We start from the raw sequence: 11,621 nt of genomic DNA, 5'->3' as shown, positions 1-11,621 counted from the left end.
CTCATTCAGGCTAAAAATAAAAAACAAAAGACAAAGGAACAAACAAAGCCTCATATAAAATCTTGTTTTATCATTAGCTTCGTATGCCAGGGGCTAAGATACCTCTGGACTGACCAACACAAACCAGTTTTTTCCAACCACAGTGGGATGCAAGAGAGCAGCTATGTCTCCTGGTTGGAAGGAATCTGCTGTCCCTGATCTCTGGGGACAGCTTGACAATGACACTCTTATCACAGCCTCATTCAAAGCAGATTGACTATTTTAAATGCCCTATGCCTTAAAAAGATGTATAAACAAGTCAAATTTATTTTCGATATAGCCTCATTATTTTTCTGATGTGTGAAGTACACTGCCTGTCCATGTGTTCTGGGAAGTCCTCCTGTGTTTACTGGTGTGGAAGTCGTCAGGTATGAGCCTGCTTTCCCAGCGCTGAGCCAAGCCTGAGGTGGGAACAGGCTTTTGAGACCACATCGGGCTCTGGGGGTGGGGGTGGGGGGCAAAGTGATTGATGGAGACCTCCTCATCTGCTAGCAGCTTCCGGAGGAGAAGGACCTGGAGGTGGCGGAGTGCAGTTCTGTTTTTATAAACTACTAGCAAAAATACTCTATAAAAGAAAATAAAAACCTAGAATATTCTAGATTATTTTTTTCACAGTCAAAGACCTGTTTATACCCCTTAAAAATTGCCCAGGACCTTGAATAGTTATATATAGATTAAGTATGATCAGTACCTACTGTGACAAATATTTTAAGTACTTACATAATATTCATTATGTGTTAACATAAATATTCCATTTTTTTTTGTGGAAATAGCTATTTTCTGAAGCAAACAAAAGCTGAGTATGGAACATAGCAGTTTTGCATTTGTGTGTGTGTGTGTGTTACTAGAAGAGGAATTCCACCATCTGTTGATTATCTCATGTGAGATACCTTCTAGAAAATTCTACCAGATATTTATGAGAGAACAGGAGCAAACATTGTCTTAGTGTTCTCTCAGCTAGCACCCGGCCAGATGGCAGGACACACGGGGAAACCACTGTTGGGCTGAGAGCCTCCCTGAAAGGGGACCAATAGGAATCTCTAGAAGGAGCAAAGCAGCTCACCACATGGACCAGGAAGCAGAGAAAAGGTCAGAACGAGAAAGGCAAGATGCAGGCTCTAAGGATGCACCGGTGACCTACTTCCTCCAGCCAGGGTGTGCCTTGCTTACCACAAGTCTGGTCAGATTTTGAGCCCATCAAGGGATAAGTTTATTCTTTAGGTCAGAGCTAGGACGGGACTGAGAACACACTCTAAGTCTGTGAGAGCGCTCCCATCAAGACGACAAGATGAGCTACCGGAACCAAGCTAAGGCACAGCCAGAAGAGGAAGGCCATCAAACAACCCATGATACAAGAGAATTATACCTCACAGAATACAATAAGCAGGCGCCAGCTCCAGCTGGTGTAAATAAATAAGTAAATAAATGGGGAAGGAGGTAATCACCTTTGGTTGCTGTAGCATTCCAGTTAATAAGTGTAGAGGTGAGGGGAGTTGTGAAGAGTAGATCACCACAAGGACAGCATTCATGGGCAAAACCTGTGGATTGGTTCTACATTTAGTGAGTAAAAATATATGCTTGGAATCAGGCTGCATGCATATTGCCACAGTGTCTTGGCACCAGATGAGTTTATTCTGAAGAAAAAAAAAATACTTAGCTGCCTGGAACCATTGTGCTCTGAGAAGGACACCTTTATCTGATCTCAAGGAAGGCCCGGACAGTCCCAAAATGGTGACATCTTGTGACCTAAACTGGCCAGCACTCATCAAAGAGGGACTGGGGAATTGTGGGTGGAGGAGGGTAAAGAGATAAGGCAAAGCAATGCAAAATGGGATCTTGATAAAATCTGAGTGTACTCCAACTGTTCGATGGTACTTCCTATTAACCATTTGGTTTTGATAACTGTACCCTGGGTATGTGTAGTAGCGCTATCTCCAGGAGCTGAGTAAACTGCCTCGAGGCTCTCTGCCCATGGCTCTCCCTCTCCACTTGGTTTGCTTATTCCTTCCCCTCCCACCTTTACACAGCCTGCCTGAGATGCAGTCAGATTTTCCAGTGTAGACTGTCATTCATCCAACGTGCGCTGCCCATTCACTTTTCAGGAAACATCCCCCACAGTCTTTCTATTGAAGCTAAGGAGCAAAACAGCTGGGGGGTGGGGGGAGGATGCCAGGCCAGTGTGTCATCCTTCTTGGCCAGATGAAAAGAAGGTCAGAGGATATGAGCCATGAATAGGGCCTGCAGATGTCAAATGGAGGTGCTGTTGATGAGACAAAGAGCAGTTTGTATGTACCAGAATCGGGCCTGGCCAGGGAGGGACACATAGAGTGCCCTCTCTTTGCTCAGTTAGGGACCAGATGCTTCCAGTTTCTGCTGTTCAGAGGTCAAGGGATGCAGGCCTATTGTGTATCACCAAGTCTTCTGTGCAGGCTGTGTCTGCTAGAGGCGAAGGAGTCCAGACCCTGTGAGAAAACTTGACCGAAAAAGGAATGAAAATCCAAGGCCTTTTCTGGCCATCATTGTGTCTAAGCCTCAGCATTCTATGTTGGAAAGCAGGTAGGTCGAAGACAGTGAAGTGAGGTCCCTTTGCGCAAGGTTAGGAAAACAGGAGTAAATTAAGGAGTAAACACAATTTAAGTGATCTTCTCAGACTCTTTGCCTACGTTCTCAGTCCACCAGCCTTTGTGAGTAGTTGGGTGGGGTGCAGTAGTCGGGAGGGAGAGCGACAGGGAGCGGTGCGATGTGCAGAGAAGTGGGAAGGGAGTTAAGGCTAGTTCATGGAGTGCTTGAAGGTTGCAGCAGATTAGATGCAGTGTGTAGAGTGTATGTAGATTGGAGAGTCAATAGGTAGAAGATCATCTGGTTCTGGCTTTCTATAGACATTACTCCAGTGCTGCTTGCTGTAGAGGTTAAAAGAGGCACCTGTGAGGAGATCAGCTTATCAACTTGGGACTGCCAGAGGACTGGGCTTCTGTTTGCCAGGTAGTGAGATGTGTCAGAATTCCATGCTCCCACATCCTCTGCCAAACCTCCTCAGGTCCTCTCTTACATTCCTTGTTCTATGAATGGTGGCTCCCTGCCACCCACCCCCACCCCCTGCACCCTTCTCCTGATCACTTTCATTCTGACCCAGGTAAAACTTTCAGGTTCTGGACTGTGCTTCAATACCCATAGCTGGTGTCTGTTCCAACATCATGGCATAGAACACCATGCTGTGGCTAATGCCTCTGATATTCCAGGCAGCCTTGGACAGGTGAAGGGAGAAGTGTTCTATGCTGGAAAAAGCCTCCATCCCAGAGCAGATTTGGATGTGGTAAGCAGTACTGAGGGAGAATGTGGCCGCCTTTTGTCTTCTTCCTTTGAGGAACCTTCCTTTCCCTGCGCCCGGTGCCAGGCCCTGGGGATTGTGCTGGCTTCTGCTTCCATACCTTCCTGTATTCCTTTACTACTCACACTGTAGATCAACTTTGGGGACTACCAGCTTCGCCCTAACTCAGCAGTGGAGCCCAAGCCTAAGTTCCCATCCCCAGGAGGCAAGGTCATAAAGGATGGGGATAGAATCCAGCTTCTCCTAAGGCAGTCCCATATCACAGAGAGAACACCGGCTTGGCAGAGCTCAGGGCTATTTAACCTCCCTGAAGGTTCTTAGCTGGGAGACTGGGATGATAAGACCTAGCTTAGGGTTATGGTATATAAAAATACATATAGAAAACACATAGTATACAGTGAGTGATGAAAACATACCATTGCCTGCCATGAGCATTTGAAGTAGCCCAGGGCTGTTGGCCTTCATACATCTCGGAGTGACATTTGCAAGGGGAAGATGGTAGAGCTTAGTGGGAGAGACAAGTGTGCTCTCGTCAGAGTGGCCTGCGGCCAGTTTTCAAGCCAGCTCTCCATTGCCTCATTCAGAAGTCCCCGCAGAAGGATGGCATAGGAAGGGTGTTCTGGCCCATGCTCTCCAATCACAGATGGGAAGAGTCCCATGGCACATAAAGGACTTTGCTAAGTCTACAAAGAGCTAACTCAAGTGGCAGAGCTGGGCCCACCGCTCAGGATTTCTGGGTCTTGGACGTCTGATCTCTCAGATAGCATTTGTTTGGGCTTGGAAGAGCTGACCAATGAAGTGGACTGAACTCCCCAGTCTGTTTCTGATCTCAGTGCCAGGCTGTCCAGATGAGGCCTGAAAGACAGTTGCTAGATTTATTCTGGCCCTAAGCTTCTCACAAGAGGTCTACGCCTCTGGGTTGGCCCCAAAATTTAGGCTCATGACTTCTCACTCTTTATGTGTCTCTCCAGAGTCCCAACCCAACAAACACATATGGGATCCTATAGACAGATGGAGAAGACAGAAGAAAGGGATATCTTGAGAAGCCACCAGGGCTGCAGAGAGCATACACATGCTGAGTTTCCTTCTAAATTATAGAAATCGGTGTCTTCATGATGAGACAGAAAAGGACAGAGAGGAGACATTATAGTTTTGTTGGACAAGGTGCCACACACAGCTCTACATGAGAATATGCAGTGTCACCTCATCTGAGGGTGTGAGGACAAGGTGAGTGTCACACACAGCTCTACATGAGAATATGCAGTCTTACCTCATCTGAGGGTGTGAGGACAAGGTGAGTGCCACACACAGCTCTACATGAGAATATGCAGTCTCACCTCATATGAGGGTGTGAGGACAAGGTGAGTGCCACACACAGCTCTACATGAGAACACACAGTGTCACCTCATCTGAGGGTGTGAGGACAAGGTGAGTGTCACACACAGCTCTACATGAGAACACACAGTGTCACTTCATCTGAGGGTGTGAGGACAAGGTGAGTGCCACACACAGCTCTACATGAGAACACACAGTGTCACCTCATCTGAGGGTGTGAGGACAAGGTGAGTGCCACACACAGCTCTACATGAGAACACACAGTGTCACCTCATCTGAGGGTGTGAGGACAAGGTGAGTGTCACACACAGCTCTACATGAGAACACAGTGTCACCTCATCTGAGGGTGTTGAGGACAAGCTGAATGAATGTCATAGCTCTATATGAGAACACACGGTGTCACCTCATCTGACAGTATGAAGGTCACACTGAAAGCCTACTGATGTACTTCCATTGTGAATATTTCGCAGCTTACTCCCTCTTACAGAGATCTTGTGTAAATGTAGGCAGCTGGTCACAAAAACCATAGTAGAGACCCTGGCAGTCTTAGCTTGAAAAGGAAGGCTACAGAGAATCCTGGCCTCATCTTCCCCAGCAGCTGTGTACTGGAGAATTAGCTCAGGACACAGGGGCCTTCTCTCTAGGGATGTCCTGTATTAGTAGTCTGTCAAGACTCAGAAAAAGAACATGGACAGAGTTTGAACCACAAAGACATGCCTTGTTAGATACATGGTTTCATAGCAGTGTCTGCTCTGCCCAGCTGCTCCAGGAGCTTTGTCATAAGGAGAGGGATGGAGACTGGAGGGGGAGTCGGATCTACATGAGTCTGCTAGACCTTATGGGAGGAAGCTTGGTAAGCAGTCTTCACACCTCTAACCCCAGGACCTCTAAAGCTGCCTGTCCCAACAAACTCAGCCCTTCAATTCCAAGAGAAGGAACACTTGAGGAAGGCAGTGAGCTCACCGTGGGAGGTAGAAGGAAGGATAGAGTAACTGAAGACACATACCTTGGTCCAGATAACCATTCCTACCACAGAGGAATGAGCTGTGCACAGATGGTTTTGACCTTGAATAGAACAACATTCTAGATACCCAGCTCCCCTACAGCACTACTCTTTATTGAGATCCCAGGAGATGTAGCTATGGAGAGCAGGTGGCTATGTGTTAAGAGGGGAATCTCCTTTCTCTGGGAGCAGAAAGAGCAGAGCCCAGCCTCACCCCTAGGATTCATTCTGGTTCCAGAGGACTTGCTGAGTTGGCCTCTGCAAGCCGACATAGCTAATGGGTTCTGAGCTTGTTATTTGTCCATTGTGGACTCATCATTCCATATCAGCAGAGAAGGGGCTTTTTGGCTCTGAAATAGAAGACCCATTTTATCAGTCAGTTACTCCACTGATTGACAGTTACTGTCAGTGACTATCCAGAGATTCGCACGGAGGACGACACTCTCTCCCAACTAGCTATGCACACAAGGCCCCGTGTGCACATGAGTTTGAAGAGCCTGTCTTCTCGGACCTCTCAAAGCTGTTCCCCTCAGCCAGTCATCTCCCCTCCTCCATTCTGCACTCTGTTCAACTATTACCCAGATATCTCCACATGAAACTGCAAGTTCCCATCCGCTGCCCTCAAGGGTGGTTTGCTCATGCCTCCCAGTGCCACCCCTCTCCCCCAACATCCTTTCTTAGGCCTCATAACACTGGAAGGTTTGTGTTCTTATTTCTCTAGAGAGCAATAAGGACCTTATGGCCATATTTTGTCTTTACAGAGCTAACACTGCACTCTGTACACAGTAGGGGCTTAATAACAGCTTGGAATTAAAAAAATATACCTTAGTGGATAAAGAGCCGCCTCAATTATACCTGGCTATGGGACTGTGTGTTCTCACCTGGTAGTGGGACCCCCCCCCCCTTTATGAGAATCTCTGGATAGGTACCTTCTGGTGGGTCTTATCCTGAAAACCCATTGGCCTATTAATATTCCTAAGAACAGTAAGTGAATTGATTTCCTGTATTTGCATAGTGAACCCAGTGTCTCTGCCTTTCTCTTGATCCTTCTTATCTAAATTTTCTCCACACAGGGAGAGCTGACCAGGTGAGCAGATGCTGTGTCTTTCTAGAAGCTCATTTCTGAATGGCCGGCATCCATGAGATGTGCAAAACCCAGAGCCCAGCAGCCCAGCAGCCCAGCACAGCATGGCTGGACATGCAAAGAAAACAAGGACCACTGTCAGCGAGAGGGATTCTCTAGATCCTGCAGATACCGTGTTCAAAGCTCAGACTCAAATATGAGGGGATTTCTCAGCCCCGCATCTGGGGCCATTTCATATCCAGCTCACCCTCTCCCCGCCACCCCCAGGTTTTCTTATGCCTGTTTTGTCCTTCAGTGGATCTGGCTGCATTCCCTGCTCCTCCGGGTCTCTGTGAGAAGCAGGCACAGGGACTCTTCTGAACTCATTTGCTCTTCCAGTTCCCTCTGCACCTGCTGCCTCTAGGGCTGTGAACCCAGCCGTTTCCACAGCAAACAGTCATAAACAGCCGGAAGCGGCCCAGCACTTCCGGTGCAGAAGCAGGGTGGGGAGTCTCTGCCTTGGCAGAGCCCATTTCCATACAGATGTTTTCAGCCATAAAACCGGAAACTTCGCAGCAAGAAGTGGGTCGGGTTGCAAATGACAAGGCCTGCGAAGTACATTAGGCTGAAGTTCAGACTGTGACTCAGAGCTTCCTCAGAGCTGACCAGCACTTCACAGCCAGCCAGCTTGGGAAGGTGGGAAGTAGCTAAGGAAGCTGAAACTGAAGAGGCCCACCCTGGTTGTGCAAACATAGACCCCCTTTTACCAAACATACACCTGCTGTGGTATCAGTCCATTCCATTTACTTCTTTTTCTTTCCAAACATGCTCATACCTGCACAAGCTTACTGGTACAGAGCAGAGAGAAGTCATTTCTAATGAAGTATGACTATCTAGTCAGTGGTGACCTTGTAGCTTTGGATTGTCTGATATCAGTAAGACAATGCAATACAACCCCGTCTTAGATAGGGTTTCTATTACTGCAACAAAACACCATGATTAAAATCCAAGTTTGGTTTTCGCTTTGCTCAGGTTTGGGGCAGAAAGGGTTTCTTTGGCTTACACTTCTATATTGCTGTTCATCATTGAAGGAAGTCAGGACAGGAACCCAAGCAGGGTGAGAACCTGGAGGCAGGAGCTGATGCAGAGGCCATGGAGGAATGCTGCTTACTGGCTTGCTCCTCATGGCTTGTTCAGCCTGCTTTCTTATAGAATCCAGGACCACCAGCCCAGGGATGGCATCACCTACAATGGGTTGGACCCTTTCCCATCAACCACTAAAAAAAATGTCCTACAGACCTGCCTAAAACCGGATTTGATAGAAGCATTTTTCCAATTGAGTGTCTCTCTCTGCAGGTAGCCCAGTTTGTGTGTCAAGTTGACACAAGGCTAGCAAAAATGAGCACGTGTGTCAGTTCACATGTGGTTCCTTAGAACCCATGCTGGTTAATCTTCATCGTCAACTTGACTGGATTTAGAATCACCATGGAAACACACCCCTATATCTATTAGGGTGCTTCTAGAAGGGGTTAACTGAAGAATGTGCAATACAGTTTCATGACCTAGCATCCAGATTGGATGAAAAGGAGAATGTCAGTTGAGCATCAGTGTTCATCTCTCTTTGCTTGCTGACAGAAACAATGTAGCAATGGGACAAGTCTAACAATGTAGCAAGGTGACAAGTCTCTGCATATTTCAGTTGCTGAGACTTCCCCACATGACAGCTTGTATCTCCTTGAACTGTAAATCCTGTCCTGAGATGGTTAGCTTTTATAGTCACCCTGAGGCAACTAGAATTAGCTAGGAAGAGAGTTTTAGTAAGAAGTTACCTTAATCGAGTTGGCCTGTGGGTATGTCTTTTGGGAAGTGTCGTGTTCATTTTGGGTGACATCATTCCCTAGGGGGTTGGAGTCCTAGATTATACAAGATAAGAAAAAGCTAGATAAGAGAAAGTAGGCAACAAGATGGATTCATTTCTCTCTGCTATTGACTGTGGGTGTAATGTCACTCGCTGCTGGGGTGCCTGCCTTGATGCTCCTTTAAGAAACCCTTTCCTTTCCAAAGGTGATTTTTGCCAGAGTTTCCTTTATCACAACAACACAGACGAAACTATAACACCCTGTAAGTTCCTTCTTGTCAGGTTATTGTAGTTACAGCAATAGAAGAAGGGTGACACCCAATGATTCTTTTTGGAGTTGGACCTCTTTTAACCCAAATCCATTGTAGGAGTGGAGGGATTTTGAGAAGTCTTGTGAGATGACATGGTGGAGAGGTGGAGTTAAGTACACGCAACATGTTGGGGGATCCTTAATTCTAAGATAGCATAGCTCCTGAAACATCTCTGAGTCACCTGCCATGGTTAAGCCCTGCGACCGAGACACAGCATCTACCATCTTAATTTCTAGCTATGCAATGAAGATAATGTGTGTGCACACACAGCTTATAATGAAAAGATCAGGCTGTGTCTTGTACTAGGACCTGAATAAAATGTGCAGAGGAGGCAAAAGGAAGAATCAGTCTTAGAACAAAGCGATAGCGGCTCCTTGAAGGCAGTGGCAGGGATGGTTCAGGTAGATGTGGAAGGCAGGGTACCAGGTAATGCACATCAACTAGAAGGGCATAGAAATTAAAAGAGTTGGACCATGTTCCAAGAACAGCATGGCATACCTGTGTCCGTTAGCAGAGAGGATGGCTGCCATGGGTGATTGTGCTGGAGGTGAAAGTGGGACCCAGAGCAAGGAAAGCCCAACAGGCAGGCACAAGGCAAGTACTCATGCGCAACTTTGTTTCATTAACAAAACTGGGTTCTTGTACCTTGTGGACGTCTGAAGGGTCTAGAATGTGGAATCTTCGTTTTCTGTAGCTGCACTTAATGATTCCTGAAGAGTGGCTACCCTAGACAGCATAGTCATTCTACAATTGCATCCATTCCTCAACACTTCCTATAGTGGCCCTTCAACAATTTGTCCCTTGGGGTGTGCCCGGTGCCATCGGCTGGATCTCTAATGGTTTATGTGGGGGAACTGCTACTAGGCCTGCATTGAGGAAAGTATCCTAAGACTTGGAAAGTCTCTCGGTTGTAGACACCAAGCCCAGAGAAGAACTCTTGAATGAGACCTGCAGGGGGAGGGGCTTGCAGAGATGGAAGCCTGGAAGGAGATGAACATTGGGAGACATTGAAGAATTCCTATTACTGACCACGACAAAGGTAAGAAGTAAGATGCAAAATACATTTCAGGATATCCAGATGAGGGTTTAGGGCAGCAGGTAGGACCATTCAGGGAAACAGAGGCAGAGGGTAGAGCTGGGCTCAGGGAGAAGAGGGAGTGCTGTGCCAAGCTATGTGTTTGAGCTGGTTGGTCTCAAACAGCTCCCAACAGATGCATGGGTGCACCAGCCCAGGCTTTGGCATGCCAGAGAGCCAGACACAGATGTGGGCTTCCCTGACAGTGTGTAGTCAGTGATGATTCTGATTAAGATGGAATGAATGGAGCTGAGCTTCCTCCCTGCCCCCTACAAGCTCAGCTCCCAATCCCAGGAGCCAACTGTGGTTTGTGTTGTAAGGATCTCTGCAGTAAACCAATGGTTTGTGTTGCCCCTAAGTCCAAACATTAAAATTCTAACCCCCGCGGTGATGCTATTTAAAGGTGAACCTTTGAGGAGATTCTTAGGTCATGAAGGGGTAAGCCCTTATGTTAGAAGAGAAACAGTAAGGGCTGGAAAGATGGCTCATCTCGCACATACACTTGCTGCCAAGCTTGATGACCTGAGTTCAATCCCAGAACTCACACAACGCTTGGAATTTGCCCTCTGACATCCACATGTGCTCTGTGTTGTGTGTGCACATGCCTCCCTGACCACCATTCCCGACCCCTATCAAACAACACAGTTTTTTAAAGAAGCAAAATGTATTTAAAAATAATTGAGTAAAAGAAACACAATGAAGCCGAGCTAATAGCATACACTTGTGATCTCAGCATCTGAGAGGCTGATGCAGGAAGATGGTGAGTTCAAGGCCAGCTTGGGCTACAAAGCAAGACCTTATTTCAGACAACCAAACAAAACAAGGAGACACTGAGCGTTCCCTAGCTCCTCTGCCATTGGAGGACATAGCAAAAAGACACTGATCATATGCTCTATCTGCTTTGTATTTAGATATACCTGCTCTTAGTCCTGTGGGGACTAACGATTCTGTTTACATCCCAGTCAGTGGTGGTTTCGCTTTAGCGTCTCAGACTGACAAAGCCTTCTGCTGACTCACAACTCTCCTGGAAGATAAGTCCCTAAAAAGCCAGAGAAACCTCTACCATGCCTCAGATACTGAGTGGCAGTAGGTGTGGGTCAGCCAGGCCATCCTGTCTTTCTGCCTGAGTCACAGGGAATGATTTTGTGTGTTGTTACACTGAAACAGCTTTGAGTGACAGAGAGAGTGGGTGGAGGCTGAGTCATGGGAGCCTCTTCTGCAGAAGGTGGAGGAATGTGAATCACACCACAGCTCCAGTGCTTAATGAGAAGCAGCTTAGAAACCCTGCAAAGACCACGTCCAGAGACAGGTCTTGGGTGCCAAGCTTGCTGATAGCTGGCCCTTAACAATGACAGACGTGGCTGTTATTGAATGGGACTTTACAGTTGAGACATTCACCTGTATTTCCTCACCAGGTCTGAAGTTATAATTTCAACACTTTGTGGTTGTCAGTAGTTACCTCCAGGCTGTGGATGTAGGCACTGGGCTAGCCTTTGTCATCTTCTCCTTGATGTCAAGTCCATCTGAAAGAACAATAACAATTAAATGAGCAAGTGAATGAGTTTCTCCCCTTGCGGTTGAAGTTTATTATAATCTGCAAGTGTATATG

This window comes from Mastomys coucha, unplaced genomic scaffold (genome assembly GCF_008632895.1).
Source record: "Mastomys coucha isolate ucsf_1 unplaced genomic scaffold, UCSF_Mcou_1 pScaffold6, whole genome shotgun sequence".
Lineage (NCBI taxonomy): Eukaryota > Metazoa > Chordata > Mammalia > Rodentia > Muridae > Mastomys > Mastomys coucha.
The sequence above is the reverse complement of the archived record's forward strand: the minus strand, read 5'-3'. Positions refer to the sequence as shown.